The sequence below is a fragment of the Abramis brama genome (genome assembly GCF_963993115.1).
Source record: "Abramis brama genome assembly, chromosome: 1".
Classification (NCBI taxonomy): Eukaryota; Metazoa; Chordata; class Actinopteri; order Cypriniformes; family Leuciscidae; genus Abramis; species Abramis brama.
This window is the reverse complement of record NC_139963.1, coordinates 65389465-65414726: the sequence shown is the minus strand read 5'-3', so window position 1 is coordinate 65414726 and position 25262 is coordinate 65389465. Positions and strand designations below refer to the sequence as shown.

At 43.2% G+C, this 25262-nt stretch overlaps 1 long non-coding RNA gene across 2 annotated transcripts in view; it reads right to left on the bottom strand.

The window, feature by feature from the left end:
* The window catches only part of LOC311078643, a 48542-nt gene extending 37971 nt beyond the window's left edge, over nucleotides 1-10571 (bottom strand). The window contains exons 1-3 of one of the 2 annotated variants that reach the window (XR_014605233.1): nucleotides 10468-10571; nucleotides 8327-8655; nucleotides 7080-7197 (exon numbers count right to left, since the gene is read on the bottom strand). This is a non-coding gene — a long non-coding RNA (uncharacterized lncRNA). Of the gene's footprint in view, nucleotides 1-7079; nucleotides 7198-8326; nucleotides 8656-10467 lie in introns of those variants that run through there. The other variant, XR_014605232.1, reaches the window with a different exon arrangement.
* Nucleotides 10572-25262: the final 14691 nt, after the last annotated feature.

Below are 25262 nucleotides of genomic sequence, written 5' to 3'. Positions count from 1 at the left end.
ATCGAGCGAGGCCTGAGATGACGTCAGGCCAATGAGGGCGCTTCGCGCCCTCCTCGCCACTTCCCGCCGAAACGGGCGTGGCTTACCTCTATAAAAGGAGCTCGAGAAGGCTGATTCACTTGATTTTGATCGCCGAAGCGAACCAGAGTGAACCGTACGCACGGCAGAGAACGCAGTACTCGTTCCCTCTTCTAGAGAGAACCGAGGTTACGTTAGTAACCGAGTACGTTCTCTTACGAGAGTTCTCTCGTACTGCGTTTTATCAAAACGCTACGGGAACCCCTTGCAAAACGCCGTGCGTGCTGGGATAAAAACACTGATCACCGGAAGCTATTTCAGGCACACAGTGCATAATCACCAGATTGACTCACACAGAGTCAGGGAATAAGGGTGGGAGCCTTAATTCCCTATACTGTAGCGTCGTAGAATAGACATGTCCACAGACGCAAGTATAACATCACATAGACAGGGTAGGGAACCTGAACTAATGTGGGAAATGTGGGTCTTACACAGTTCTGCCCAAGATAGTCGGTAGCGCATTGCGCATGGGTTTCAGCGGTCTGACTAGACAGCTGAACAGATTACACCGACAAAAGCTTAGCCTGTAAGGCGGGAACCTCTAGGTTATAAAACCTGATAAATGTAGACGGAGAGGCCCAGCCTGCCGCCGTACATATATCCTGTAGGGAAATCCCGCTGGACCAAGCCCACGAAGAAGCAACGCTTCTTGTAGAGTGCGCTCTAACTCCCAACGGGCATGGAATGCCCTTGGCAGTATAAGCCAGCGCTATGGCGTCAACTATCCATCTGGATAGACTTTGTTTCGAAACAGCCATTCCTTTGGAACGTCCGCTGAACGAGACAAAGAGCTGCTCTGTCTGTCTGAAGACAGCAGAGCGGGACATATAAGCTCTTAAAGCCCTAACAGGGCAAAGAAAACTCGAGTCCCCTTCCTCACTCGATGCCGGCAGGGCAGCCAGGGAAATAACCTGAGCCCGAAAAGGCGTGTTGAGGGATTTCGGCACATAGCCGTGCTTAGGTTTGAGTATGACTTTAGAGTCATTAGGACCAAACTCCAAGCATGCCGGGCTCACAGAGAGCGCGTGCAGATCGCCTATGCGCTTCACTGAAGCGAGAGCCATCAAAAACACTGTTTTGAAAGACAAATGTTTGAGGCTAATAGACTGGATAGGCTCGAAAGGGGCACCTTTCATGGCCGCCAGGACCGTAGAAAGGTCCCACATAGGGACTGAAGGAGGTCTGGGTGGATTCAGTCTCCTAGCTCGCCTGAGGAAGCGGATGACTAAATCATTCCTTCCCAGTGACTGACCCAGCGTTGAACCGGAGAACGCTAAAATAGCCACCACATACACTTTGAGCGTGGAAGGGGATCTGCCCTTATCCAACAGCTCTTGTAGGAAGGAGAGAACCTCCGTTACCTCACAAAACCGACCACTTTGAAGCATAGAGTCGCCTGGTCGACGGCGCTCTAGCCTCCGTGATGGTATTCATGACTCCCTCTGCGAGACCAACGGGTATCCGTTGAGCGCCCACACATGAAGGGACCATAGTTCCAGGTGTGGGTGCCAGATCGAGCCCCTGGCCTGCGAGAGGAGATCTCTCCTCAACGGCACTGGCCATGGAGCGATGTCTGCTAACTGCATCAGAGCTGGGAACCATGCCTGGTTCTTCCAGAACGGTGCTACAAGCAGCACTGGGCATTTCGTTTTCCTGACCCGTTCCAACACCTGAGGCAGGAGGGAGATGGGGGGAAAAGCGTATAGCAGGACGCGCGGCCACTTTTGGGACAGCACGCTGTCGGTCTTTGAAAAGAATGCGGGGCAGTGAGCGTTTTCGCGGGACGCGAATAGGTCCACCTCCGCTTTGCCGAATCTCTCCCACAACAGCTGGACTGTTTGTGGGTGTAGAGACCATTCGCCCGTAGGAACGTTGTTCCTGGACAGTCTGTCCGGGCCCACATTCAGCAGCCCGGGCACATGTACTGCTCTCAGCGAGCGCAGGTTGTGCTGAGCCCATAGCAGGAGGCGTTTCGCCAGCCTGTACAGGGGTATGGAATTCAGACCGCCCTGGCGATTTATGTAGGACACCACTGCCATGTTGTCCGAACGGACTATGACGTGTTGGTCCTTGATGTGGGGACAAAAACGCGTCAGCGCGTTGTGCACTGCCAGCATTTCTAGGCAGTTTATGTGTTGGAGCTTTTCCCGTTCCGACCATAGGCCGAAGGACGGTCTGCCCTCGAGCAGCGCTCCCCATCCCGAGGTGGATGCGTCCGTAGACACCATCCTCACCCTCGAGGAAGTCCCCAGGCTTACACCTGATTGGTACCAGTCTTTCGCCATCCAAGGCACCAGGGCTGTGACACAGTCCTGATCGACCTTGAGGCGTAATTGACCGGACACCCACGCTCTGCGCGGAACCCGCGCTTTCAACCAGAACTGCAGCGGGCGCATGCGGAGCAAGCCCAGCCGGAGAACTGACGATGCTGAGGCCATGAGACCCAGCATCCTTTGAAATTTTCTGAGCGGGGTGAAAGCGCCGCGGCGGAAAGACATCGCCGCGCGCTGAATGTTCAGCACGCGCTGTGGCGACAGCCGCGCTGTCATAGACTGTGAGTCCAGAACTATACCCAGAAACGGAATCGTTTGGCTGGGGTTCAGTGAACTCTTCGCCCAAATGACCGTGATACCAAGATTCTCGAGGTGATCGAGTAAAATGGCTCTATGCTCTATGAGCTGAGATCGTGATTGGGCTAGGATCAACCAGTCGTCCAAATAGTTCAGCACTCGCATGCCTCTGAGTCTGAGAGAAGCGAGCACTGCGTCCATGCATTTCGTAAATGTACGAGGTGCCAGGGACAAGCCGAAAGGCAGGACTGTATACTGGTATGTCTGACCCTCGAAGGCGAATCTCAAGAATCGCCTGTGATGTGACGCTATCTGTATTTGAAAATACGCGTCCTTCAGATCTATCGACATGAACCAGTCTTCTCGGCGAACATGCGCGAGAATTTTGCTGGTTGTGAGCATTTTGAAACGGCGTTTCACTAATACTCTGTTCAGTCGTCTGAGATCCCGAATGGGTCTGATACCGCCGTCCTTTTTGGGGACTAGAAAGTATCTGCTGTATATCCCCTGTTCGCTTTGAACTCGGGGAACAAGCTCTATCGCCCCTTTGCTTATCAGTTTTGATATTTCGGCGCGAAGTAGGTGTGCTACATTCAGCGGAACCGAAGTTTCGACGCGCGCTGTGAAGCGCGGAGGGCGTCGACAAAACTGTAGCGAGAAGCCTCTCTTTATAATGCCTACGACACAGTCCGAAACCCCTGGAAGCGCTGCCCATGCATCTGCATGGTTGGCTAAGGGCCGGATACAGAGCGCGCTCTGTTCGCCGTACGACAGAGGTGCTATGGGGCTCACAAACATAGGCGTTATGCCTGCGGCATTTGAGGCGGGGGGCGCGCTTAATACAACGGGCGGAGCGCTCGCCCTCGACCTTACAACAGTGTTTGGCTGAGTGAGGGGGGGCTGCGCGAGTCCCGTGGGACTCATGTGTGCGAGTAGATGTGGGCTGTGAGCGGGCACATTTACTGCTTGGGGCGCGCTGCTTGTGTAAGCGGCGCGCGCGCTGACAGGTCTCGTTTTTACAGAGAGCCTGTGATCTGATAGACATAGTGTTCGTGGGCACTGAGTAGTGGGCACTTTTACTATGTGGGGAGCGCAATCGACCTGAGTCGATTTTATTTGCGCGAGCCCTAAGTGCAGGGCTGTGCTTGTGTGTAGGGATGGGCACTGAGAAGTGGGCATCGACACTACATTTATAGCACCATCGGCCGTGGCCGGGACACCAGAAATACCGTGAGTAAGTGTGGGCGCGGGAGAGCGGGCACAGTTACTGCAATGAGTGCACTGTCTGTCTGAGCAGAGTGAATGCACACAGGTTTCGTCTTTACAGAAACCACAAGGCATGCAGAACATAGTGTTTGTGGGCACTAGGCAGTGGGCACTTTCACTATGTTGCGTGCGTGATCGACCCGAGTCGAATATATGAGCGCGGGCCCTGTGTGAAGGGCTGTGCTAGTGTGTAGGGATGGGCACTAGCAGTGGGCATCTTCTCTACACATATAGCATCATCGGCCGTGCTCGTGGGCAGCAAAAAACACGTCTGCAGTTGCCTCTCGGGGAACAAACAGAGTGATTTGCATTCGGCGGCATAAATATTTTCTGCCGGCCGGCCTGGGGTTCGAACCTCCGATCCCCCGCGCGCAAGTCTAAGAATCTACCACTGGACCACAGTGAAGATACATTGACAAAGTCAGCGCGAGTATTATCCGCACTGGCGTTTGCTTGTCAGGCATGTACCACGTGCTTGTGGGCAGCAAAAAACACGTCTGCAGTTGCCTCTCGGGGAACAAACAAGAGTGATTTGCATTCGGCGGCATATATATTTTCTGCCGGCCGGCCTGGGGTTCGAACCTCCGATCGCCCGCGTGCAAGTCTAAGAATCTACCACTGGACCACAGTGAAGATACATAGACGGCATGTACCACGTGCTCGTGGCCAGCAAAAAACACGTCTGCAGTTGCCTCTCAGGGAACAAACAGAGTGATTTGCATTCGGCGGCATAAATATGTTCTGCCGGCCGGCCTGGGGTTCAAACCTCCGATCGCCCGCTAGCAAGTCTAAGAATCTACCACTGGACCACAGTGAAGATACATAGACAAAGTCAGCGCGAGTATTATCCACACTGGCGTTTGCTTGCAGGCCTGTACCACGTACTCGTGGGCAGCAAAAAACACGTCTGCAGTTGCCTCTCGGGGAACAGACAGAGTGATTTGCATTTTCAGAACGCCTGCAAATGTGAGAAGAGTGGAAATCGCCCAGATTCAGCGGGGCTGAAAACACTCCATTCTCTTTCGCCAGTGACGCGCGGGAACCGTAGAAACGGTGTTCGGTTGCAGGCAAGCGGGTACTACGCGCTCGCTGGCTGCAAAATGCATCTCTGCAGTCGCCTTCAGGGGACTTACAGAGCAAAGCATTGGCGGCATAAATATATATGCCGCAAGACCGGGATCCGAACCCCGGTCTCCCGCGTGGAGACACTATAATTCCACCTCTGAGCCACAGGGGGATACAGGCTTTAAAGCGGCGTCAACATGTATTCTTGGGCGTTTGCTGGCAGGCAAGCGTGTAACAGACTCACTTTCTGCAATAATATTTCCAGTCGCCGAACAGGGAACTGAGAAATGTGAGAGAAAAGAGTTCAGATCGACCAACGGTGGGACTAAGAACACTCTTTTCTCCTTCGCTGGTGAATGACGCGTGCAGAGGCAGGGTAGCTTTTCTTGTAACGTAAAGAAAAACTAATCCCGCCGTCCGCTTCCAGGAAGGGCAGCCTCGGAAAGGATGCCTGGCGAGTCCTCAGAGTCACCGTAGGCAATTGGCTCGGAGCGAGCGCGAGCGCTGCATGAGAAGGCGTCTTGAAAAAGACGCAGCTCTTTTAGGGGTGAGTGTTGCAGCGAACACACACACACGCACACAGAAAACAGAGCAATAGCAATAAAGGATATAGGCGTCGGAAAGCGCAGCAGGTACGGCTGTAGAAGGCGGCGTTGGCCAGCGGCTTCGAGGGCTCGTCCCGCTGAAGTGCTTGCTTCAAACGACGCTTGCTTCCGTGATCCAGCGATGCGTGCGCTTCGCTGAAGAGATTAAAATCAAGTGAATCAGCCTTCTCGAGCTCCTTTTATAGAGGTAAGCCACGCCCGTTTCGGCGGGAAGTGGCGAGGAGGGCGCGAAGCGCCCTCATTGGCCTGACGTCATCTCAGGCCTCGCTCGATAGGCTTAAGCAGTTGCCGCAGAGCAGCCAATGAGCGAGCAAGCCGTCTCGCCATAGCTGACTGCTGCTGCCGCAACGCGTTTTACATATATGAAAATTAAAGGATAATTTTTTGCTTCAGTGTTTCGTGAAAAGAGACTTTTCCCGTAGCGTTTTGATAAAACGCAGTACGAGAGAACTCTCGTAAGAGAACCATTTCTGTCTGGTGATACATGATTTAAGCGGCACCAGCGAGAATACAGGAGGGAGGAACTTTCTCTCGTTGCGTTTCAAAAGAGAAAACAGATGTCACTCAGTTTTCAATGGAAAACAAATTCCAACGTTCATTTACAGTGATGTCTGCCGTTCATGACACATAATGTGAACTAATTCACGTTCAAGTTCTTTATTAAAAAATGTGTTGCGTTCAGTTCAACGTTCACGAAAAAATGAGCGTGTTCAATGAACGCGTTCTTTTGAACTCGTTCACGCACAACACTGGGTTTCAGTCTCCCAAAACGCCGGATCCATCTGGACGAAACTCTGATACGATACAAATTTTTTACGTATACAGCTAAACGCATCTCTGTGTGGACAGGGCCTTAGGCCTTGTCCACACGGATACGGGTATTTTTATAACCGTGACTTTTTTTACGTGGTTCGGCCGTTCGTCCACACGGAAACGCAGTATCAGGTCACTGAAACCGAACATTTTTTAAAACCCCTGCCAGGGTGAGGATTTTCAGAAACGCCGGTTGCAGTAGACAGACTGTCGTGTAGACCATAGATATCATATAAAGGCTAGATGTCTTAAGGCGGAGTCACTTCCGGCATCACCGGCGGCCATCTTAGGACAGGGCTCTGTGAATTAAGGTGAGTGAGCAGCACGCACACAAATCCTCTTATCTCGCTGAAATCTGGACGGATTTACAAACGGTTTGGTTTCTTACAAACGTTATTAACGTGGCTATAATTCTGAATGCTTAAACATTTTGAACATAATTATTCATATGTATGCAGTATAATAGCTACATCTCTGACGTTTATAACAAACCAAACCGTTTGAAAATCGGTAGAAAATTGAGCAAGTTATGGTTATTTAAAAGTACATGCACCATGTTATGAGTGAGCGAGCACCCTGTCTTAACCGGTTTCAACCGGCTAATGAGGCTTGGTGGTCGGTCAATAAATTTTTTAGTTTTCGCCATCCCTAGTTAGTACTCATTTTATAATCTGTAACAAGTATTCTTTTCATTTGATTCTTTTAATAAATATTGTTAAACATTTATTATAATCATCTGACTGGACCTTGGATTCTTGGGTAAGTGTCACATTCTTCTATCTGGATCAGGAAGATCCTAACTGGAGGAAACGACAAGAGGGTGAGGATTAACTGCCACGAACGCGTGCATTCTAGAAATAGAACCGACGCCTAGTTTTCACGCGACACACAAGCGTGTTGGAAGCGTTTCCAGGCAAAATAGAATAGGAAAAGATGTTTCTATGTCATTTTGACACAAATACATATTAATACATGTCATTTTGATGTTTGAAAGTCTAGGTTTTGACATAAATACAATATAAATGTAATTAAAAAAAAAAGATTATCGATTTTCAAATTGCACCTCTCAATACAGAACGAAATATTCTGTAGCCTATTTTGCCGTCAACACTGCCGACATTGTCTTTGCTGCTATATATTTATGTTTAACATGAAGTATAGGCCTTCCACAACTCTGTCCCTATATGTCAAATATATCACCAATGAGGCTTATCATATGTTACCAATATTAAACATTGTTTAATATAATCGCTGTTCATATTTTTATTCAAAGTTCAGAATCAAGATGAAGTTATTACTGGTAACTCTTATGTTTCTTATGATAAATGAGATAACACTGCTACATTTTTTTTTTTTACCTTGAATGTCATTGCTCTAATTTATTTTTTATATTTTGATATTTCATATTTTGTTCAAATGTTTAATATATCTGCTGTTCATATGTTCATTTATTAGTGTGTTATATGATTAGAATGTTGTCCCGGTTTTAAAATAAAGCACAGCAATGATATTTGAGAGTGTTTCTCCCTTTTCAGAAAAAGTATCGAAATCGCAATACTTGACTTGGTATTGGTATCGAAACAATAATTTTGGAATTGTGACAACACTACTTAGAATACAAAGGGGAAATCTATTATCTTTATAATAGAATACGAATTTGTATAGACTGATCGCCTAACTCTTGAGGACACGACTAAAGGATAGGCTCTTTAGTTACCACGGGATTATCTATATGTCCTGGATAGGATGTAGGATAATTTGGAACGGTATTAATCGTGATAATCCATCGCATTGACCATTTGTTAAAAAAACAGAAACTTTTGCAGCTATTTCACAGTTTAACCGTTTATCTAAATGTGCTGAAGTGCTTGAATGTTTCTAACATGAATGTTCTTCAGCATCATGAATGAATGAAGAATAAACACCAACCTCTTTGTTCTTCAGGATCTTCAGTGTGTTTCATTCTGCAGGGTTCTGGATCACTCATGTTCTCACTGTCCTCTTTAATAAACTCAGTCTAGTTGCAGATTTCAGCTCTTCCTGATGCTCTGATGCTCATCTTCACTTGTAGCTTCTTTTTCTTTTTCTTGTTTAATGGCGATTAACTTCACTTGTAGCTGTATTTACAGCATTTATTGGATAATTGCTGTGGGAGGAGCTTAACTAATGATGTGACCGCTGTGGGAGGAGCATCACTGATGATGTGACTGCTGTGGGAGGTGCTTCACTGATGATGAATTGTAGTGGGAGGAGTTGATCTGCCAAAATCAAAAATATATAAGTTACCGAGTTTGTTTTATGCTTATGGACTACAGCATATGTCAATTTTCCCAAATGTAAATAATGGTAAGAAAAACAGTTGAAAGCATAAACAGTGTGGTGGCAAACAATTTTCTATTACTGAATAACAATCATGTATCAAATGACAACGAGAGGAGGGCATCCTTCCTTCATTATTGTCCTGACTCCCCCAAGGTTATTTCTCTAGGATAAATGAAGATATGTCTCAGTTATAACTTACGCATTGTTACATAATGTATCATACATGCATAAGGGTTAATAACAGTTCACTGTTATATTCATGTAGCAGAGAATCATGGGACTTCACATGCAATCCTGTGAATTTTATTACCAAGTTTTTATGAAAGAAAATGCAAACACATAGAACACCAGTCTGTTGACACCAATGAAATGAGCTTTAAGTGTCAATTTACAGGAGATCTAAAGACATCAGCATAATAAATGAGGTGAAAGCAGGAACTATTGTCATGAAATAAAGAGTGTTTTCAGCAGATCTGTTAATATTGATGAGCCTCAGACTATCAACACTCATTCAACAAGACATTCAGGATAATCAGCAGATCATCTCACTTTATTCTGAGTGTTTGCTGTTAGAAACACATTATTCGAGTCAGGATACATGAATAATGTAACAGATTTGTGTACAGACTGACAATGATCATAATACCAGAGCCCGTCTACGGAGAGCCTGCCCACTCCCTATTAAGCCCTATTGTACTGAATTTTGGTTGTAGTTCCACCAGAGTTCCACTGGGGGCGATCGCCATGAGTGCAGAATGAATGGGAGTCAATGGGGCTAGACGGCTAAATTTGTCTCTTTCACCCGATTGCCGTTGAGAAATCTCAGATCTGATTGTAGATTTTGCAAGTTCAACATGGGTTTTAGGTCGAAAGTTGAATGAACGAGTACTTATGTCCTTTCGATTTCTTACAGGTTGAGTTGTTGTTGCCCATAACACGCTAGCATTCTGCTAATGACGTCAGCATTCTGACGTCATTGACATTTTGAAAGACTTTTTAAAGCAAATAAGTGACTCTAAAAAATCTAACACCCAGCAATGTGTAATTTCTTTGCATCTCCTTTCGAATACAACATTCAAATTACTAGACAAAAAATGATATCCTGAGAAAAGTGGATTTTGAGGGTTTTTCGCCATAGACCTCCATTCATTCTGCACTCGTCCTGTGAGCGCCCTCATATGGAATCAGAGTGGAACTGCAACCAGTTCAGAAGCCGGAAGTGTAGTGAGAGTGAAACTTCTCGCCATATTAGACATTCTCTGATAATACTCTTAAAAATAGAAGAAAATTTAACGTTTCTGGTGTCAAACTTTATTAATATTTATCTATATTCCCATGGATGTATAGATTTGAGATTTCCCTCGTTCGTTACTCATACAGTAATCTGCCAAAGATAAATGTCGACAAAGAAATAAAGGTAAACATGAAAATGGCAACAGCAACACTTGGAATCGATTCAATTCCCCTCACAGATCTCAAACTTTAACTCTTGACTTGACATTCAGTAACAGTTCTCACTCCAAACGAACACAAAATCGCTCAGGTCTGAATGAACTCAACATATTCTCCTCATGCCCGCTGCTGCACTAACGTTAAATGTTTAGTTCAGTAGAAAGACGCCAGAAAAGACGCACACGTATCGCTGTGATCGATGAAAACAATACAGAAAATCAAACTCTTAATCAAACGCTCTTAATCGCTTAATCAAACTCTATAAAATGTGTGTAATGGTTGTTTGTGAGAAATACCGTGAGCCGCTCTCCTCTCCTCAGAAGACTCGACGCTGAAACTCTCAATGAGGGAAGAGAGACGGCGCGAGCGAGCGGTGACGTCATCGGCCGCCGACGCACGCGCGTACGGGACACCCCCGCAGCCAATCAGGGCCACGCAGATTCATCTTTTCTAGTAGCCTTCCGTTATTATTATTATAGAACTGAAGTGACTCCAGTTACTAAAGGTGAAAGGAACTTTTTCAAGTGAAACACAAAATAGTCAGAATAAGCAGAGGAGGATCACCTCCATCCAGTCTGAAAAGTGTTTTGCCCTGTAAAGTCCGGCTCAGTATATTCTGTAGCGGCTTAAGACAAATAGTAAAGGCATGTTGGTAGATTAGCACCTGTAGAATTTCCTTTTGTTGAAACATCAGATAAAAGTAGAAAGCTTCTATTATTTTTAGATCCATGAGGCAGTTCGACATTTCCTTACTAAAGAAAAACACTGAAATAAAAACACTTCTACAGAAGACTGTATTCTTGTAACTTTTACTTTATTCTACTAAAAGCTACTAATTACATCTTCAACAGTGTAATAAGATTACTGTACCATTTTTAAAGAGTAATTCCTTATTTTACTTTTAGAATAACAGTAATTCAATTACAGTAATTAATTAATTAGTTAGTACTGCATTGCACCCAACACTGATTATGCAATTATGCTGATAGATCACATCCTGTATTGTATTTTAATGACTATTTAATATTACCTCTAAACTTTGACTAGGCTTGGCATGTTGCATATTAATTGTTCTAGGAACCTCAAATAGGCTATATTTTAATTGTTGTGTATGCTGTGCTACTCTATAATGATGTTCTAGTTAAGGTAATTTGCAGCACATGTAGGGCCCGAACATAAACCCAAGCCCAGAGGCCCCAGTTCTTTATACTCATTGATTAAAAAATAATGTAATGTTAAAACTAGGATTTTCACTTGGCCCACCCTACTTCTCAAAGCTGGAGCCGGGACTGGTGTTGTTTAAAGTTCATAGTGATTGTTTTGACTTCATGAAGCCTCATGGTGTGAATGAACTTCAAATTGACTAAAACAAAGTCTTTGAAATGTACAGTATATATGATACTGAATATGAAGCTGTTAATAATGTAGACAGAAAGCAATCTCATTCAATGTCAGTCATGTGTGCAGTGAAATATAATTTATTAGGCATTTAAAAACTCTATTGAGAAAATGAAAACTCAAAAAGCAATCATATCAGGCTACTTCAGGACTTTCAGAACTAAAATTATTCCTGATTCAAGCAGAATCAGCAGAAAATAAGAAAATGGACAATAACATTGAGATGTTGATAGAACGACTAAAGAGTTTAATCAATAATTACATGAAGCAAATACAAACATTAGAATTGAAAGTGAATGAGACAGATCTCTCTCTTTACTGACTTATAAGAGCCAAAGCATCTCAAGAGAAGTAGAGAAGAAAAGTGTCCAGTTTCAAAGACACATGAAAGTATTCTTGAGTTTGCATTGAAGAGTAGAAGTGGAAGAGAAACTAGATGTTCGGATGAAAAACAATGAAGAATGGGTTAAAACTTGTTTAGGGTGTTGAGGGAGGCCCATCTGAGAGTGGCACTTCCTTTGCTTCATCTTCACCTCCAACTCGACGTCAACGCAGAAAGGGTCACAATAAGAAGTCTGTAACTAAAGATGCAGCCAACGAACTATCTTGGTTAATAAAGAATCTAACCATCTAAAAGTGTTCTGCTGAATAAAGAGGTTGTTGTTCATCTCTGCATCTCTCAAATCACATGAGAGAGCGGTGACAAGAGTCATTATCCACAAATACAAAGGAACTATTGTATCTTCGGAGAACAAGCCGCTGGCTAGACATTAGGGGTGTAAATCGGACAGTTCATCACGATACGATATCGATTCTCTCAGCCAGCGATACGATATTTGCCGATACTTCAAAAAAATTCTACGATAAAGAAGGTACTCAGAAAAATTCTCTCAGAAAAAAAGGTACAATTTTGTACCAAAGAAGGTACAAACCCTTGTCACTGGCTCGGTACCTTTTACTGGTACAAAATTGTACCTTAATATAGAGGAACAAATTTGTTCCATTCCAGTTTGTACCTTAAAGGACATGATTTGTACCATGGGCAACCAAAATGTACCTTTTGTTTTTAAAACTTGTTGGTACAATATTGTACCTTTATCAAAGGTACAAATTTGATATTTTAAGGTACCACCCCAGTGACAAGCCCCTTTGTACCTTAACTGTGTCAAATTTGTTCCTACGAGAACTATTAAAGGCTATTTTTCTATTGAATAACATGCACATTCAACAACTGAATCCAAAAGGCATCAATTTAATCATTTCTTTACATACATATCAAATACATATGAACGTTTGAATACTTTCGTTCCAACTTACAGTAAAGTATTTCTTTGTGTAAATACATCAAAGACTTCACAATACAATAAAGACTTAGCAAAATTAACAGAATAGCACTTCTTTAAAAAGATTTGAAAGAATTAAAAATGCAATTACACTAAAATGAAACAGTACATACAATATATTAATATATTTTCTCATCTACAACAAAGCTAGACTCGTTTTTTTGTTGTTTTTTTCACTTTTCACACAATACCCTTGCATTTATTTAACTTAAAAAAAAAAAAAAATGGATCCCTCCATTTTTACACTGCTGAAGATTCTCCTCTCACTGAAGACACGTCCAGTCAAGACGTTCCCAAGATCTGCACAATGGGTTGAGATGTAGCCGGTTCTTCCTGAACATAATGAAGAATCAATATTAGAAAAGACAGACATAAATTTATTAAATTTATACTCCCAATGACAAGCTCAAATTTGACCTCTAGACTTAAAGGGATAGTTCACCTAGAACTGAAAATTCTGTCATTTACTCGCCCTCAAGTTGTTCCAAATATGTTTGAGTTTCTTTCTTTACTTGAACAAAAATTAAAAAGTTGATGGGGCCCCATTAACTTCCATAGAATTTATTTCAATTTTCAATTTTTTTTCATACTATGGAAGTCAATGGGGCCCCATTGACTGTTTCAGTTTTTGGGTGAACTACAAATCCTGCAACATATAATTTGGCATCCATGTAATGGCTTCTATAATGGATTTCAGCTTAGCCAACCTCAACACATTGGACAATTTTACTTAAAGGGTTAGTTCACCCAAAAATGAAAATTATTTTAATTACTCACCCTCATGTAATTTCACACCTATAAGACCTTTGTTCATCTTCGGAACACAAATGAAGATATTTTTAAAGGGGGGGTGAAATGCTATTTCATGCATACTGAGTTTTTTACACTGTTAAAGAGTTGGATTCCCATGCTAAACATGGACAAAGTTTCAAAAATTAAATTGTACGTTTGAAGGAGTATTTCTGTTCCAAAAATGCTCCTTCCGGTTTGTCACAAGTTTCGGAAAGTTTTTTTCGAGTATGGGCATGTGTGACGTCAGATGTAACGGAATTTCCTTATACGGGTCCTAAGGGCACTTCTCCCGGAAGGACGCGAGCGCGCGCAACCGTAGACCAGAGCAAGAGAGTGAAAGCAGTACCTCATCAAAGCGCTATGCTCGGCTTTAGGGAAGTCAATGTCACCAAAGAAGTGGGTTTTTGGTTGCCAGGGCAAGACAACCCTGCACAGATTCCCAAAGAACCCAGCGTTAATGTGAAAGATATGAATAAAAATGATGTTAATTCAGCCAGCGCACATACCTGTATTTACATCCTGTTTTCGGTCGAAGTCAACAGTAATCGATTGTCGAGTTCACGCGCATAGTTTTAGTACCTTTGATCACGCTCGTGAACTCGACAATCGACTACTGTGGCCTTCGACCGAAAACAGGATGTAAATACAGGTATGTGCGCTGGCTGAATTAACATCATTTTTATTCATATCTTTCACATCTACTGCAGTCAGATTTACTCGCGTTCACCCCGAAGGAATCACTCACATGACCTGTGCACTTTTAATGACACATAAAGGATGTTAAGAGGCTGAAAGCAGGTTTAAAACTTGCCCCATTGAAGTCAACAGGGTGCACATTTTAAAAAGAGGATAACACAGTGTAGGCAACCCCGATTTTTGTTGTTGTTCTCTGTACTGACAGCACTCCAAATGTACAAAAAAATGAGCTCAATGTTAAAATTGACCGGAGTTCTCCTTCAAAGCTTCATATAAAATACCCCTAAAAGTAAAATGTTAAACTAATCCATTTGAATTGAGAAGTTTAGTAAAAAAATGTCTGAAGAGACTACCGGTTAGTATAATAAACAGATTAAATTTAGGATTTTATTCACATTTAAACATTGAACAAACAGAAGCTCAACCACACTTGCTTTGACAAGCGAGAACAAACCTCAATGGTTCTTGCGGAAGCTCAAACGTGCTGCAAAACACACGAGAATGAACATCATTAGTTTTCGCACGTCTAGCAAACATGCTTGAGCTTCCGTTTACTGCAAATGATGTGTGAATTGATGAATATTTATATGTGAATAAAAGCCTAAATTAAATCTGTTCGTCATATAAAATGATCGTATCTCTACAGAAAAACTTGGACTAAACTGCTCAATTCAAATTATTTTACGATCTCTTTATTATGGTAGCATACAGGCAATGTAATATATAAAATGGCAATGTATTTATTATTTAAATTTACATTTTCCATACCATTTGTGCAATGTTTGGGGCAAAGTGACAATTCAAATTCAATAATATAATTAAATTAGCCATCTCCTACACTTATTTTAACATATAATTTAAACATATTACAAAAATGATTAGATGTTTAAAGGCATAATTCACCCAAATTTAAAAAACTCTGTCATTAATTATTCACTCATGTTGTTACAAACCTGTAAGACTTTCGTTCATCTTTGGAACACAAATGAAGAGCTTTTTAATGAAATCTGAGAGCTTTTTGTCCCCCCATTGACAGTCCATGCAACTAAAACTTTGATGCTTCAAAAAGTTCATAAAGAGATCGTAAGACCAATCCATTTAAATCTAGCAGTTTACCGTAGTTCAAATTTTCTGAAGAGACATGATCGCTTTATATGATGAACAGATTTCAGAAGCTCAACCGAACATGCTTGACACGTGAGAGCAAACTTCTTTCTCAAACGTGCTGTGCAACACAAGAGAATGAACCTCATTTGTTTTCGCATGTCAAGCGAACATGCTAGAGCTTCCGTTTACCGTATCTGATGTGAATTGATGAATACAGCCTAAATTCAACCTTTTCATCATAAAGGAAGCACAAAATTTAGACTAAAACACTCAATTCATATGGATTAGTTTTACAATCACTTTAGGAACTTTTTAAAGCGTCAAAGTGGTAGTTGCTTAGCTGTCTATGGGGGGTCAGAAAGCTCGTAATTAATGAGTAATTGATGAAAGAATTTTCATTTTTGGGTGAACTAACCCTTTAACATGTTCAACCTAAAATTGTAGCAAAATGATCATTTAAATGCTATTTTTCTTAATTGCATTTACACTTACAGTTAAGACAGTTATGATTGCATTTTTATTAAATACCCGCGATGAACATGGCAAAATTCAATCTGGATTTAAAAAAAGGATTCCGAGATGATCATTGCATCAAGTGCCTTAACTCTGAGTGTAAAGGCAACTAGGAAAAATAACCTAAATTATAATTTTGCTATAATATTTGCTTGAACATTTTAAACATCTAATTTCTGTAATACATTTCATTTTTTTATTTTTGAACTTATACAAATTTCAAATGTATGTTTTAATTTTATGTTAAAGCTAGTGCAGTAATGCAAATTATTATATTATTGATTTTGAATTTTTTTGCTCCAGATGTTGCACATATCATATAAAAATGTAAATATAAATACAGAAATACATTGCCATTTTACACATTGCATTGCCATTTTGCATGTTACATTTCATATTGACATTTGGTACCTGTATGCTACCATACTTTGTGAATGTCAGAGTTTTAAGTGAATTTACCTTCAGTTAAAGGAGAAGTTTAATTTAATTTACTCACCCCCATGTCATCCAAGATGTCCATGTCTTTCTTTCTTCAGTCGAAAAGAAATTAAGGTTTTTGATGAAAACATTCCAGGATTTCCCCGCATATTATGGAGTCCAATGGGACCCAAACGGTTCAAGGTCCAAATGAGTCTATGCAAAATACTCAACACAGCAACCAATCATGAATGAAACAGTAATTTGGCCCATTACTGTACCCTTGATGTGAGAACAATTATGTACCTTAATTTCAATTGTACCTTAACAGGTACCAAACAGTATCATCAGTGGTCTTTCCTGTACCATTAAAGGTACTATTATTGAAAAGGTACAAAACTGTTCTTTGAGGAACATTATTTGTACCACCGTGTACCTTTTTTTCTGAGAGTGTAACTAAATGCAAAAAGATGCAAAAATGCAAAAAAGAACATTTTGTCCGATGTCCCCTTTAAGATACTGTATGTACTTAAGTAAGAATAGTTTTTCTGATCTCAAACAATTTCTACATTATGATGTAAAGATCATTGGTCATACCATATGTATACACTTGTAAATTATTCCCAATTTTGTTTTTAAAAAATGGAAAACTATGGTGCAAGTTTGCGTACTACACAGTGACGAATCAAAACAAAAGTGCAAGAACATTTAATGAGCCTGGCTGTGGATGCTTTGGAAGTTCTTGATGAAACTGTGGAGAAAAGAATGGATGATGATCAGAATTTTGACAATGATACATTGGATCAACTGGATTTGACACTGGATAGTGATGAATCAAATGCTTCATTTTAAGATACTGACGAAGAGGAAATAGAGCCTCAGCTTGAGACAAAATTGGCTGAATGGGCAGCTAGTCGGAATATCTCTCAGTCTGCTTTGTCAGAATTACTTCAGATACTTATAATGGAAGGTCTTAATTTACCTAAAGATCCAAGAACCCTTATGTCTACTTTAAAAGACTGTGAAGTCAAAAAATGGGAAGTGGGAGTTATCATTTTGGCCTTTGTAACGCAATATGTGCAGAGCTGACCAATGAGGAACCAAATGACAGATGAGGAACACCATCGTGATGCATCACCTCTTCGGGAGTTGGGAGTGGGATTAGTTACATCTGTTGTTCTTGATTATATGCATTTAGTGTGCTTAGGAATTGTCCGTAAACTTGTTTCACTGTGGGTCAAGGGACCCTTGACACGTAGAATTTCATCAAGTGTTCTTTCAGTTGTATCTGAAAACCTGAAATTACTTAGGCAAAATTTGCCTAGGAATTTCTCAAGAAAGCCACGGTCACTTTACAAATATAGGCGCTGGAAGGCTACAGAATTTAGGCAGTTTTTGTTATACACGGGCCCTGTTGTGTTGTTTAATACATATTTCCTAAACTTTTTAGTCTTATCAGTTGCCATGAGAATTATTTTGAGTCCGGATCTGTGCAGTAACTATTGTGATTATGCTGAAAACTTGCTGAAATGTTTTATAACTATTTTTGCCAAAATCTATGGGAATGAATTTCTTGTATATAACATACGTGGTCTTATACATTTGGCACAAGATGCTCGTAAATATGGTGCTCTTGACTCTGTATCATGCTTTCCATTCGAAAATTACTTGGGACAATTGAAAAGGAGGGTTAGGAGACCTCAAAATCCAATTGAGCAAATTGTGAGACGTGTCCAACTCCACCAGGATTTTCCACATGCACACAGTTTAAGCAATGCCAATACAAAGGAATGATCAGCTGCTCTCCGGGAAACAACTGCTTTGAAATTGATAACAGAGTTTTCCTTGTTAGAAATGTTTTGGTCTCTCCCGCAGGAGACATTTTTGAAGTATGTGAGTTTTTTAATGCAGGGACTTGTTTTTTTTTATTATCCTATCAATTCTTCATGCTTGGGAATTACTGTCGGTTATGCCAGTTATTTGTTGTTCCAGTGGCACAACTTTCAAAAAAACTTGTTCTTCTGTCAATGACTGATGTGTATGTGGCTTTGCCACAGCTGCATGATTACTGACTCTATATTGTCATGGTTCAGAATGTCCCATTTTAGTGTTGTGGAGTTCACTGATGAATTTACAGCCGATAAAAGGACTGTCATTGATGTCATCCCTACAAGCTGGATTACTGGACCCAAAAGAGATTAATGTTTTTAATGATTTCCTTCAATAACAACTAATAAAAGGTGTTATGATGCATGTTTAGCCTGAGTTTCTGTTGCATTTACACTGTACTGACCAGCGTGTGGCGTTCCGAATGCTTCGAAATAGTGATTAATTATTTACCCAGCAATTGATTCAACTGATTTGAACCTTTGAAAAGCTTAGTTTTTCCCATCACTACACTCTAAAAAATCTTGGGTTATTTTTTTCCACCCAAATCTTGGGTTTAGTCTTTTTAGTGTATGGGTAGTTTTTGTGTAACCTAGATCCTGGTTCAGATGTAACAACCCAATGTTTGGTTGTTTTTTTTTGTGACCCAGAACCTGGGTCAGAAGTAACACTCCAGGGATTGCGTTATCGGAGGCTAAATAGTTTTGCAACCTCTTCAGGAGAGAGCAGCGCAGCTCCGTCAAATTGGTGCGTGTCTTCGGTAAAATGCGTTTGTGTCATTTTTTTGTATCTATAAATTAGTTATTGTTCTGTATATGTGACAGATTGAAATATGTATTTTATAATTACCAAAATCTGTGAAATATTGACAGCACTATAGTCACGCTATTTTGAATGTGTGTTTAAAGGTTTATAAAATTGTAAATAATTATTTTGTATGTAATTTTGGGTTCATCTGCAATCTATTAGTTTGGCACAATGCAGTGTGCAATCGATTACTCTTGTCTTGTTAAACACTAGGGGGAGAACTCTTTTTATGTTTTTCCATTACACATAAAGTTCCCAGTGGAGAAACATCAAGCGAGATTTGTGATTAATCTTCTCCCCCTCTATTCAGGTATTAATGCCAGTTGTGTTAATTTAATGTTGTATATTGTTTAAGCAATTGCGGATGTGAGTATTATATCGATTGTGTGTCAAGATAAATGTTTTAAAGCTCATTATTTCAGAGGTATATGAGCTCCCAGCTCCATTTTGAGCATTAATGGTGCTAGGCCTACATAAGGGCGCGAGAGCACATATAAAGAACATTTAGTTAGTGTGTATGTGGTATGTACATTTGTATTTAATGTTTAAATTAGTATATTTAGTGCTGATTGCTTGATTCACGGGTTTGGAGTAATGTAAATGTTGAAATGTTTAGTTCGGAAATGCGCGCGCTCAGGACTCATTTTAAGCACGGTGGTCATGGCGTTAGGCCTATATATATAATGGCGCGAAGCTCGAGTATGTTCGATATTTGTATTTAAGTTGTAATTCTGTTTATTTAGTGCAGATTTGTTGATTTGCTGTACAAAGGTGAATGTATTGAGTATGAAAAGTGAATTGAGAATTTCAGATGCATTTTCAGCTAATAACTAGCTTAAATAGTACATTTACGTGCTTATGACTGATTTGCCATATAGTTAATATGCATTTATGATTAAAAAGAAAAAAAGATTTAAAAAGAGTTGATTCTCAGGTAACTGTAAAATGCTTTAGGGGGGGGGGGGGGGGGGGGAATTTCCTTATATGGGTCCTAAGGGCACTTCTCCGCGGGCGCGCGCGCACTCGTAGACCAGACAGAGAGAGAAGAGAGCGAAAGCAGTACGTTACCTCATCAAAGCGCTCTGCTCAGCTTTTGGAAGTCAATGTCACCAAAGAAGTGTGTTTTTGGTTGCCAGGGCAAGACAACCCTGCACAGATTCCTAAAGAACCCAGCGCCAAGGGACCAGTGGATGGAGTTTGTTTTTTCAGAGACTGTTTGTTTTTGTGCAAGACTGTTTGTTCCCTGCATTTCGACGATGATTGTTTTATAAACAAAGCCCAGATCGACGGATTTGCAGATCGTCTAATGCTTAAGGATGGAGCAGTCACAATGATAAAGTAGTCAGGGGGCCAATTCTGAAAAGGGCTTCCGTTAAGACTTTTGTGGACATGTTTTGGTACAAGCTGTCACCCTATTTTTTTAGTTAGAAGACACCCATAGGTAAGATATTAGGGTGGTTGTCAAGCTGAATTTTTTTTTGTGTGACTTGTACAAGCAATTTCAGGCCAATTTTTTGGTTTCCTGCTCAACACGACATGCCAACAGTAAATGTTTAATATCTCCACAACCACAAGGACCATATTCATAAAAATGGTATCAAATGAAAGCCAACACTCATGGGATGTCTGCTGAAGTGTCAGAATGAACATTTATTGTACAGTGTAAGAGAAAACTGAACTAGAACATGAAAAAAACAATCTCCGCCTAAAGAGAACCAGTTTTCAAAGTGAATATCAGCTTGGAAACATAACCTAGTATCCCAAAACCTATATCAATCAGTACCCATATCTATGGGGATGAGTCAAGCCAAGTTTAAAGCTTGTAGAGAGAGACAGTGCAATGCTGCACAAGTTATAATACTTCAATGTCAAGACGGAAATTTAGAACTGTAGATGGTGGTCTAGGGTGCTATTTGACTTAATTAGTGTACCAGGTTGTAACACAAATTATGTTTAATTGACATATAACTATAGTTATTAATTCCATTCTAACAAAACTGCTCTCTCACTTCTTTAGGGTTAGGGGTTAGTAACTAGTTAGTAGTAATAACTATGTAATAGTCGTATGGCAAAGGTATGTTTTCCCCATTGTTACGTTCTCCTCCCAGCCTTGGGGTCAGGAGGGGAAGTAGCAAAGAAAAAAAAGAAGATAAGATAAAAAAAAAAGGTAACGTAGAGATGAAAATTACGTGGAGAACACACTTCAGCCTCAGTCCCAGAGTGAAAGCAAACACAACTTCAAGTACAAGCAAAAGTATTTATTTCTGTTATATATCCAAGAGATTAACAAAGGATGGGAATAAGTCTTCAGGAGAGAGCATGGCCTAAAACAACAAACAAAATCAGACTAACTAAGGTTTAAGGGAGCTATCTACCCTGTACAAAAACAAAGATGAAAATCAACAACAAAACTTTCCTGAGCTCCCTCTCTTAACCAAAAACAGAAAAAAAAATAAAAAAAAATAAAAAGGCACCCTCTCCCTAAATTTCCCAAATAATCCAAAAGCTGATGGTAAATAACCTGAGTGCGAGAGAGTGAGGGAGAGAAACAGAGCACAACACAGGGCACACAAGCATTTTCTCACAACAGATTATATTAAAGACCCTGGGACATAACACCCATCAAAGCAGTGGCTCTCAGGTTGGCAGCCAACAGACCATGTCCATGTGCTCAGTCTGAGTCCTGGTCAGGGACAAAAAAGAAGAATTTACTGTTTTGATAATGAATACCTTCCCAATACAAAACATGCATGCATCTAAGAGCATAATCTAAATCTAATCTACAAAACATGAAAAACAATATCATGCCAAATAATCTAAAACAATATAGTTGCATATAATGTGTCAACGCTCAATAAATAATGATGTGAGCACCTGAGTATTCTTGCACCAAGCTGCACAGGCACACCCACATGCCCCACTGCAAAATAATCCACTTTTGCGACATCTACACTGCCTGGTACTGCACTGACTTCCACTTTCCTTGCACCCACATATCGTCAGCTCCAAGTACCTGGCCTGTACAGGTTCTTTTGTTAATAGCTGGGGGACAAGCTGTCACGGAACACTAAACGAGAGACGAGGATTCAAGTGCAGAGGAGATTTAATAAACAAACACAGACGAAGTACAAAAATTCAGAACTCAGGTATCCAACAGACAGGAACATCCAGGACAGGTAACTCGGACAACGAACCAGCACCGGACTACAAACACAGGGAGGCTAAATAGGAGAACAAACAAAGGAGGGAAACGAGAAGGACAGGTGGGACAAATTAACCAATAATTAGATAACAAGATGGGAGGGGCTAGACAATAGACAGGAGAGCACATGGCACAAAACAACAAACACCCATGTGCAGCACAAGACAGGACAGACATGTGACATTACCCCCTCCCTACGGAGCGGCTACCAGACGCTCCACAAGACCCGGACGGGACGGGAGGGACAGACCAGGGCGGGGCAAGGGGAATGGACAGTTCAGAAATCCAGGGAAGCCCACAAAGTTCAGGAGTCCAGGGCGGGACACAAAGTTCTGGAGTCCCGGGCGGACCACAGAGTTCGGGAGGCCATGGCGAAAATGTCAGTCCATCTGGCGGCCAGGGCGGAGAAGATCGTGCAGGCAGCCAGGGCTGAGACGACCAGTCGGGCGGCAATGGCGGAGACTTTCCCTCGGGCGGCCAGGGCGGAGACTTTCCCTCGGGCGGCCAGGACTCAGGAACTGCAACAGACACTACCGGCTCAGGAACTGGAACAGACACCACCGACTCAGGCACTGGAACTGGCACCAACGGCTCAGGCACTGGAACTGGCACCAACGGCTCAGGCACTGGAACTGGAACTGGCACCACCGACTCAGGCACTGGAACTGGCACTGGAACTGGCACCACCGGCTCAGGCACTGGAACTGGCACCAACGGCTCACGCACTGGAACTGGCACCACCGGCTCAGGCACTGGAACTGGCACCAACGGCTCAGGCACTGGAACTGGCACCAACGGCTCAGGCACTGGAACTGGCACCACCGGCTCAGGCACTGGAACTGGCACCAACGGCTCAGGCACTGGCACTGGAACTGGCACCACCGGCTCTGGAACTGGAACTGGCACCACCGGCTCAGGCACTGGAACTGGCACCACCGGCTCAGGCACTGGAACTGGCACCAACGGCTCAGGCACTGGAACTGGAACTGGCACCACCGACTCAGGCACTGGAACTGGCACTGGAACTGGCACCACCGGCTCAGGCACTGGAACTGGCACCACCGACTCAGGCACTGGAACTGGCACTGGAACTGGCACCACCGGCTCAGGCACTGGAACTGGCACCAACGGCTCAGGCACTGGAACTGGCACCACTGGAACTGGCACTGGAACTGGCACCACCGGCTCAGGCACTGGAACTGGCACCAACGGCTCAGGCACTGGCACTGGAACTGGCACCACCGGCTCAGGCACTGGCACTGGAACTGGCACCACCGGCTCTGGAACTGGAACTGGCACCACCGGCTCAGGCACTGGAACTGGCACCACCGGCTCAGGCACTGGAACAGACACAGGCACCGGCTCTGGAACTGGAACAGACACAGGCACCGGCTCAGGAACAGACACAGGCTCCGGCTCAGGAACAGACACTGGCTCCGGCTCAGGAACAGACACTGGCTCCGGCTCAGGAACAGACACTGGCTCCGGCTCAGGAACAGACACTGGCTCCGGCTCAGGAACAGACACTGGCTCCGGCTCAGGAACAGACACTGGCTCCGGCTCAGGAACAGACACTGGCTCCGGCTCAGGAACAGACACTGGCTCCGGCTCAGGAACAGACACTGGCTCCGGCTCAGGAACAGACACCACCGGTTCAGGCTCAGGAACAGACACCACCAGTTCAGGCTCAGGAACAGACACAGGCTCGACGGCGGCCATCTTGTCAGGGGACACAGGCTCGGCAGGCATGACGTGAACAGGCTCGGCGGCGGCCATCTTGTTCGAAGACACAGGCTCGGCAGACGTGATGTGACCACTCTCGGCGGCGGCCATCTTGTCCGAAGACCCAGGCTCGGCAGGCGTGAAGTGAACAGGCTCGGCGGCGGCCATCTTGTCCGAAGACCCAGGCTCGGCAGGCGCACTGTGTCTCCTCCACGCATGCAGTACCGCCACTGCATATAAGAGGAACACGGCCTTCCTGGCTATGGCAGGACTGATGATGGGGGGTTCTGGGACCACCGGACTCGGGACCACCGGACTCGGGACCACCGGAACTGGGACCACCGGACTCGGGACCACCGGAACTGGGACCACCGGACTCGGGACCACCGGAACTGGGACCACCGGACTCGGGACCACCGGACTCGGGACCACCGGAACTGGGACCACCGGATTCGGGACCACCGGACTCGGGACCACCAACACTGGGACCACCGGAACAATTACGGAGGGAACCCTTCTCCTCCTCCTGTGTTTCGGGTAGTGATGGGGACGAGACCGCCTATGCCGAGTCCGAGTCAAGACCGAGTCTTTGAAGGGTCGAGTCCGAGTCGAGACCGAGTCCGTTGGTTTTCAAATTCAGTCGAGTCCGAGTCAAGTCCGAGTCTTTGAAGGGTCGAGTCCGAGTCGAGACCGAGTCTGTTGGTTAACATGGGAGGATTTGAACTTGAAACACGGAGTGTACTGACGCCTTTCCGTGGTTAAAACAACATTACTTCTTATGTTTGTTCATGTTTATTTGAGGCTATAAATTAACTAGAAGGAAGAGATGATCGGTTCACGAGCAGCTTTAACTGATGCTCTACAGCGATCTGTCACTACACATTTAAGAGCCACAAAACGGTATTTATTGTTTAAATTTCTTTTAAAAAATGACCAAGTTTGAAAGGCGAGACTTTGTTTAATATGTTTAATATCAAAAGTAACCGAAAAGTAACCTGGTCTGTCCTGTCTGTCAGCGTGTTGTCAGTCTCCTCTCTGCTCCGCGATGTATTTTTCACTGCGTGAGAACATGGTGTGGCGTGAGAACGGTGTAGCTTGTCGGACATAGCGACAGTAACTAAGGGGGGCGGGTCTTTGCGAACAGTCAATTAAAATTTTCTAGTGGTATGTATTCTAGTGGACTAGTGATGGGACGAGACCGCCTATG